Genomic DNA, 9,325 nt, shown 5'->3' on the forward strand with positions numbered 1-9,325 from the left:
GATGTGCCTTGGCTGTAGATGTAGCCTTCCTTCGCTGGTTTGAGTTCTTAAAGGAACACTCCACCGTGTTTTGAAATAGGGCTTATTCACCTTCTTTCCCACATTTAGATAGGTGGGGAAATGCATTTTTGTCTCAGTGCATGCGTTGTTTTAGTTTGACAGGGTCGGCGCTAGCTTAGCTTAGCTTAATGAATGGAATCCTTTGTTGCCAGCTAGCATGTCCTGAGTAAAAGTGATTAAAAAAAAAAACACCTAATTACTTCTTGTGGCCTGCGTATTCACAACGAGTACAAATAGCGATGCAGATTAACACTAGGCAATTTCCTAGGCAGATATTGACTTGGGAATATATTAGGGGGAAGCACAGGCGATTTTTTCCTGGTGTGATAAAGTGAACTGGAAAAAACGCCCCACGCCGAATAGACCAAATGGACAACTGTCCACAGAGTAAGTGATTGTTTTAAACATGACGCATGTATATATCGACCCATATTATACCTGTATTCACATTCACATATTATACCACATATTCACATTTCATGTGTTGCGTGATATCTCTGCGCCCAAGTAGCAGTGCTTCGCCTAAGTAGCAGTGCTTCGCCTTTGCTTCCCCCTAATATAGTCCCAAGTTAATATCTGCCTAGGAAATCACCTAGTGTTAATCTGCATCGCTATTTTGTACTTGTTGTGAATACGCAGGCCACAAGAAGTAATTAGGTGGGTTTTTATTTATTTATTTTTTTTTTACTTTTACTCAGCCCATGCTAGCTGGCAACAAAGGATTCCATTCATTATGCTAAGCTAAGCTAGCGCCGACCCTGTCAAACTAAAACAACGCATGCACTGAGACAAAAATGCATTTGCCCACCTATCTAAATGTGGGAAAAAAAGGTGAATAAGCCCTATTTAAAAAAAACGGTGGAGTGTTCCTTTAATGTACTCAGAGTAACGTTCAGTCATTATGGCCAAACGATGGGAAAAACTGTAAAAAAATGTAACACCAACTTTTAAACAAAAAATATTGATCAAATATCTTAAAGAGAAAATGCAGATGTGATGTGTTAAATTGTGCATGTTTATGTTGGATGTTTTATTTCTTTTAAATGTTTATTTATTTAAACATTCCAATGTCTGAAAATTAATAATTAAAAGTTGATAGCACTTTGAATAGATTTACTTGCATTATTTTTCTGTTATATTATCATTATGTCAGGAACATAAATTAATCTTAATAGGTAAAAGAATGATACTAATATACTTTTAATATATTTAAAGATAGTAAACAAATTGTTAGTATATTTGCAATGTACTATTGAAAAGGGGAATCTATTTCAAATACAATAAAGTATAATTTTTTCATAAGCTTGGAACTTGCAGTAATTGGTCAAATTATGCGCACTGAATGTCTACACCGAAATTCAGATCCTGAAATAATTTAAATTAATAATGAATAATTGTTATTTGTATCCCTAAAACAGGCAGGGCTGCTACATCAGTTTTCAATGATTTATAAATTCTTAGAGTACCACGGGTCCTACTTGACCAATCAAACAGTGCAACAAAATTAATCTAAAGAAAATATGTCTGATTTCAGTATCCTAAAAGAAAACGTATATTTACACGTCTACTCTATAGCAACATTTAAGATTCAATTACTTACATGGATTGAACACTTTCCAGATGACCTTGACAAATCTAGATAACAAAAAAAAAAAAAGGGTCACATTACACTAGGCACATATATACTGTTTAATTACATAATAAAAGTTCACTCACAACAAAATACATTTTTTAAATGCAATAATCAGATGAGATGATCCTATACTTTAACAATTATTTGTCTTTATTAAGCCATGATAAATGACTAACAGCATGATCTACATAGCTTTACTGAACCTAAACGCAAATATTTAGAATGTGACTGACAAATATATGCATATACTTACAAAGCCAAAGACGCACTGTGCTGTGGCTATGGGCTGAAATATGTGCCACCAGAAACTGAATTTGAATCATTTATATTTGAATTTGAATTGCTAAACTTGAATAATTGCATTTGAAAACTGAATTTGAATCACATAATTTGAAATTGTATTGTTTAGTTTGAATAATTGCATTGAAAAACTGAATCTGAATTGTATAATTTGAAATTGAATTTATTTGTTTGGAACTGAAGTCCAATACAATTTGATCCTCACTGAAAATTCAACTCTCTATATATCCTCACATTCAGTTCTCACAATTCAGATTCAGTTCTCAAATTCAATTTCAAGTTACTGTGACACAGACATCCGGGTAGTTGGAGGATGAAGGAAGAGCAATCGAGCGCAGATCGATAGATAGCGTTCATTGGCGCACAGGACTCCTCTTGGGCCAATCAGCAACTACGTTTTGGAGCATAGAACGTACCCGCCTTGAAACAAGGAAGAAGTGCTTGCCTTGTCGACTGGCGTGACAACCATGGATTCGACTGGGACAAATACGGTAATGACAATTTATTTGTTAACGATCTAACAATCTTTTGTTTAACTGTTGTTAATGTTATAGCTATTTCGTAGAAACGGGGGAAATTAAATCTTTCTCCCGACGTTGCAAACACAGTAGCTATTATCCCACGTTTTTATGGTAGCCTACTAAGTTAGCTCTGGTAACAACATCTTTGCCTGGTGTTTATTATTTCTAAGCGTTTGCCTCTTCCTCCGGTGAAAATGTTGTTGCAAACGTAGCTAGTGCTAGCCGCGGCCAAGTAGACTGGTCATGTCTTCAGCGTGATTATTTCCGATAACTACTCCTCGTGATTGTCATTGTCAGGGTACTGCTTACTGAGAGGGAGAGAGAGAGTAGTAAGCGTCTATGTGTCGCTGTGTTTGGCAGGTGCTAGCATAATGTAAGGCCATAAACTTCAGGGCAATTACACCATAGCACTAGCCCTATTCATTTGAATTGAATGCATAGCTAATTCCGGTTGACTTGGACACAAAAAATAGCACATTTACACTTCGAAAGAAAGCTTGCTGTTTTGTTTAATTCAATTTAATCGTGCATATGGTATTTTGGTCTATAAATATAGTGCCTATTTTATTAATATTTTGTTTTATATTGATATAGCTAGCCATTTACTTGAATAACTTTTTGCAATATATTTTCTTTGGAATATGGAAAACGTCCCACTTTGTAATTTTTTTTTATTTGGTAATATTTAAGTTATTTATATTGTTTTATGGGTTATTAAGTTGATGTATTGTATAGCTTTTCCAACCTACTGCTCAATTTTTATACTTTTGACAGGGAGACAACTCAGAAGTAGTCAATTCAGCAAGACATCTCCTAAATTTGCTCACAAATGCAATACCTTCCCCTGGTCCTGTTGGGCCCAGTGCCCAACACAGAGCTACCCCTGTTGGGCCCAGTGCCCAACATCAAACTGGTCCAGAGACTCCTCAAACTATAGCTAGTGAGATGTGTACTTGTATTGTGTAATGTCAAATTAAAAAATTATCATCACAGGTCTTTTCCTGCCCTTTTTGGAGCCAGGGGAAAGCGCCGGCGCAATCAAGGGCCTTCCAACCCCTTCACACCAGTCAAAGAGATAGAAGTTACATTTTATCTCTTACCCAAGATTGTTGAGCGCACTCCCAAAGGCAGTGAAGAAGTTTTCCATCTGCAAGCTGGTTTGGGACGCAGGTCGACGCTGATACCAGAGAACTACACCCATGATGAGGTGAGGCAACTTTTTTTTTTGTCATATAATATTTTAATATAGTCTTCTATCAAAACCAATGTTCTTTTGTCAATATGATGGTATGATTTATATTACTCTTGAAGGTATGTTCAACCCTCAAAGATCTTTATCCAAAACTGGAAAGTGTGTCTGGGGGCTGGCTGATTTACAAAGGAGCAGGTACATAGAACTTACCCATGGCCAATCTAATCCTGGTATAAAATCATTTGAATCAATATCTTGAGTGATAAGTACTGTCACATTTCAATAGAGTTCAACTATTAAATAACTTTTCTTGTTAGGAGGGTGGGGTTCTAGAAAACTATATATGGTGTCTCCTGGGGACAGTGGATATACTGGGCTAATGCTGAAGACTGCAAGTATGGGCGGAAAGGGTGTCCTATATATTGCTCCGATACAGGAGGAACTAGACACTCAACCACTGCCTCCGGACTCCAGGTCCTTCTCCAGTATGCCAAAGGCAATGTGCCACTCCTGTCACACCAGCTATCCATTGCAAATCCTAGCGCTGCATGTTGAAACATGTAAGCCTTCAGATACTTATCCACAGGAGGTATGTACAGACCCATTGTATGGATAATGTTGGGAGACCATTAAGCTTGAATACAATGTCTTAAGAGAACAAAGAGGAGGCTCACCATTACAGTTGGATTTGGTCATAACTTGTATAGTGGCCAGTTCCACCTGATGTGATGTGGATTTTTTTTAAGGTAGTTAAGCTATATTTGCAATGAGGCTGTTAATTAATGAACAGTTTATGCAAAAACATCATATGTTGAACGATGAGTAACAACAGATATATGCAATCATGTCACAATTTATTTTTCAATTTTGTTATTCCACCTGACAGCCTACGGAGGAAGATGTGTTTTTTGTGTCCTCAAAGACAGAGGTATGTTGTGATGTGCTGAGTGTTTATTTTTGAAGTATTATTGTTTCCACCTTTTTATGTTAAACATTTAAGTGATTCTAGTTGCAGACCATGTGCCCAATCTGTGGCCATAATTTTGCCTTTTTCAATTTTGTTATTCCTCCTGACAGCCTACGGAGGAAGATGTGATTTTTGTGTCCTCAAAGACAGAGGTATGTTGTGATGTGCTGAGTGTTTATTTTTGAGGTATTATTGTCTCCACCTTTTTATGTTAAACATTTAAGTGATTCTAGTTGCAGACCATGTGCCCAATCTGTGGCCATAATTTGTGTGTGTGATATACATTTACTTTCAAAAGTACACAAGTTTTTTTTTTTTTTGGTTGTCATTGTTGCCATATGATTTTTATTGATCTGTCAGTCCTGACCATAACAAAGTTACTTTCTCTCAAAAAGTCCACCTTTTAACTTAATCTTTTATATGTGGCTTCTGTACTGAGTTTATTGTGCACATTTTTACATTTAAGGTCAGAGGATATGGGTTTTACTCTCAACTTCATACTTGTGTTTTATCATTTCAGCAAAGCTGACTTCATTCCTTCAACTTCAAAGATGAGCATTTCTAGGTTTGTACGCTTCTATAGTCTCCTTCAACAGTGAATAACCTAAGGCTCTCAAACTTTTGGGGCCAAGTACCTCATATCATGTCAAAGAATCCAGGGATCACCTGTAAGCTATGACCATACAGAAGCAACAAAAAAGTAAATGGCACAAATATGCAAATATTAACACACAATAGAGAAAGAATAAGTCACGTACATAAACCACAGTTTGACAACCTCTAACCTAAAGGAATTAAACAGACAATATATGCTTTCCAGAATCACACTGCCTAACAGGCATTTATTTCTTCCTCAGCCTTGATGATGTCCTGCAGGCCATCTCTGCTGCTGTTAACAACAAGGAAGAATTTCCTCTCACTGTATCAAGATCCCATGTGGTGGAGCGGGGCCTTGCTCAATGGAAGCGACAAAAGAGGGCATTGCCTACCAGTCGGTTAAAAATCAGGTTCATAGGGGAGGCGGGCCTTGATACAGGGGCGCTACGGAAGGAGTTCCTCACAGGTACACATATATTTGAACTAGAAAAGCACTCGGAAAGCACAGACATCCGCCAAGCAGCTCGGATTTCCTGGCATTGTATTATTTTTATCCACTTTTCTTCAACCGATCACCAACCAAATTTAATCATCTGTTCCCTTTTCCCATTATCAACATTTCCTGAAAGTTTCGTTGAAATCCATTCATAACTTTGAGTTATTTTGCTAACAAACAGACAAACAACCTCCATCAAAACCATAACCTCCTTGGCGGAGATAAATATGATTTAAATTACTCTTTTTTTTTTTTAAATTGCAATAGAAGTGACAGTTACATGAATGGAGTGATTATTTGTGTTCAAAGAGATGGTTGCAGGGATTGAGCAGAAGCTGTTTGAGGGTGACCAGACTGGAAAATGTCCCAAATATTCCCTTTTGGATCTTGATCAAGCAAATTTCAGGTAAGACATGCTTGCATACAGTGGGGTCGATAAGTATGAGTCCTCAAACAATATTTTGTTTACATGTTACAGGGCTGAAAGAACTCGGGCATGGTGCCTGGATTCAGGCTTGAGCCATATATGACAAGAAAAAAAGGAATTGTGTTTGATTTTGAAAATATTTGATAAATTCAGGCACTGACAGTGTAGTTGCTTACATGGGCTCTGATTGGCCCACATGGTCCATTGAGTCTATTTATATTGCTTCCTCTGTTCACACCATAAAATAACCTGATGATGGTCCCAGTGACCAAAACATTGTTCTCTGATTGAACTTTATATGCAAGTTAAGATAGTGTGCGGGAGCTTCCTCTGTTTCAGTCAGTTGCCCTTCTGGTCCTCTCCTACATACCTGTCTGCCTCTGTAGGTGTGCATACTTTTTTTATTGTTTTATGTTCAGTAGGCTAAATGTTGTGGCTTGTGATCTTAACACAGTATTATGCATGTATGTCCTCAGGACATAACTATGTTTCTACTAATTTATATGGTTTTCTTTCAGAAGTGCTGGTGAAATCTGGGCTGCAAGTCTGGCTCAAAGCGGACCACCACCCTGCTGCCTCAAACTTTGGTGCTACAAGTACTTGTGTGATGGGGAGATACAGATTCAGCACATTTCCAAAGAGGATGTGTCTGATGCTGAGTATATATCACTTCTCTCCCAGGTAAGAGGTCTTAAGGGTTTTAGTGCTGTAAAATGTTTGGCAACACATTATTCAGTGGTTTTTTTCTCTGTGTGTGTGTGTGTGTCTTTTTAAGATTGAGACGGCCACAGAGGCTACAATTACTGAATTGATTGAGGACATTTTGAGCTGTGGCTATAATGGACCTGTTAATGTTGAAAAGAGGGAAGAAATTCTTCGGTATAATTGTTTATTCACTATGCTAATCCTTGTCAAGGATGTTAATATTCATGTTTTGATTTTTTACGTTTCACTTCATATTGATATAATTTTTTTCATTCTATATTTTAGTGCTGTTGTTCTTCATGCCATACTTCGGCTGCTGCCCCTTCTCTCCCAGCTACGTGAAGGTCTGAAACTTTATGGTCTCGCTGATCTAATGAACCAATACCCAAACATCTGCCAACCACTCTTTGTCCCCGGGATGGAGGTGAAGGTGAGTTAATAAATGTAGGGATGTACTGATACCACTTTTAACTAACAATAGTGATTCCAAGTCCTAAACTCAGCTTATTTCAATTACCAATCATGCCCTTTACTTTAACTTTTTTGTATAGACCTGGGGTGTGGGGTCACTGGTCAATAATAATGAAGATATTAAAGTTAAAGGTCCACGATGCAGAAATTTCCTAAAAAACAATGTGTATTGTCATACAAAAGTAATCCTCCCCAATCATCACTTATCACCCACAACAAATGTGAGGTGGTGTATTTATCTACAGAGATACTGCCTTCTGTTGGTATTTTCTGGTTTTCTTATTATTTTGCTGTGTTTGGGACATTTCTGTGTCAACCTTTGGGCAGTGGGTGTGTAGCCCACAGCCAGCATGTGTGAGGTTGGGACTCATAGCATAGCAACCAGGTAACATAATTGTGTTTTTATGTGCTGCCTCTCCTATCTCTCTCCTCTGCTTTGTGCTGGTCATCTGCTGTCAGTGTGTCTGTTTGACTGACATAGTTTATTTCTCATTCATTTGTTCTCACCAGCACCGCTTGCTCTATTCATTAACTCTCTAGCTCACTCGGCCACCACTGCTCTCTCTTTCTGGATAAACTCATAACGATACATTGTTTCTCTCACCAGGCTGATGCTGACTTTGTCTTTGCGGCTTGCCAACCTGAGTTCAGCGAGAAGGGCTCCAGCAAAGAACAGGTGGAAGTGAGCGTTATGAACCATCTACAGGATTTCTTGCAGGAGCTGGAAGCATGTAATTGCTCATTTAGTTTTCTTCTTGTAAATTCTGTTTACTTAGTTTCTCTGTCTTACACATTTCATGAAGTTTTCATGTAGATTACATTATCATTGTAAGTACACTTATGTAAGATATTAGATTTCCAAATACTACCTCTGTGCTGGTACAGGTAAACCAAATATTTAATTTACATGATTGTTTGCTTTCTGTCTCTGAAAAGGTGAACATCCAGAGGTGGGTGACACAGTAGACTATCCAGGTCACCTTTCCCCAAGTACATTTCTCCAGTGGCTCACAGGACAGGGCCACATTCCTGTCTTACCAGAAGAGAAGAGAAACTTCAGTGTCTTTGTGCAGTTCAATCACACCTGTGACATCCAGTATGGTTCACATACAGTTTGCTACCCAACAGTCGCTGCATGTAGTAATACAATCCGCCTGCCTGTTAAGCATATGCAAACTTCTACTGAGTTCAAACAAGTGATGACAGAGGCCTTCCATCTAGGGCAGGCATTTCATCAGATTTAAGTGAAATGTTGCAGTTTCAAATATGCAGTGCCAATTAGACTACTGAATGTTTTTCTTTCATGGTTCAAGTACAATGCATACACATTCAGACTCAAATAGTAATCTATCTAGTAGTCTTTATTTTTTGTGAAATTCAGTTTGTATCTGTTAACCCAATTCATTGTTCATGGGTGTAATGTTACAGTTCAAAAAGGATTTCCATATGGGCATCGCACCATTACAATGTTTGTCAGAGAAGATGTCCTTCACTGCATTCTTTCCCGCTTCCCTGTGGTTGTGTCAGCTTGACAGAAGTCCAATAAATACAAATTCTTTGGAAGCAAAATACAACATTTTGTGGCATTTTTTTTGGTTTCAATTACTTTGCTGTGAATGGAAGGTGGACTATAAGGTGCCTAGATACATGGGGTCCTAGACTGGACTTGAGCAATCATGAATTATTAAAAGCCTTTTAGTCCTCTGATTGGCACAAACATGACTGTCAATGATGGTGAAGTAGGTACAATGCATGTGCGAGTGTGGTCAAATAAATATCTCTTCCAAAACTATTTGAATGAGAAAGGGGATCAATGGCAAGGCGTAGAGTTTCAATGTCCTCGGTCTTCAATGGACATTCCATTTCTGGCACGGTAACACCTGTGTTGGCAGAGTTATGAGAGAGCCCTGAGCTCTCCCAATCAATATCATAAATTTGGATTCCCTAAAACCAACA

This window comes from Scardinius erythrophthalmus (assembly GCF_964197995.2).
Source record: "Scardinius erythrophthalmus genome assembly, chromosome: 4".
Lineage (NCBI taxonomy): Eukaryota > Metazoa > Chordata > Actinopteri > Cypriniformes > Leuciscidae > Scardinius > Scardinius erythrophthalmus.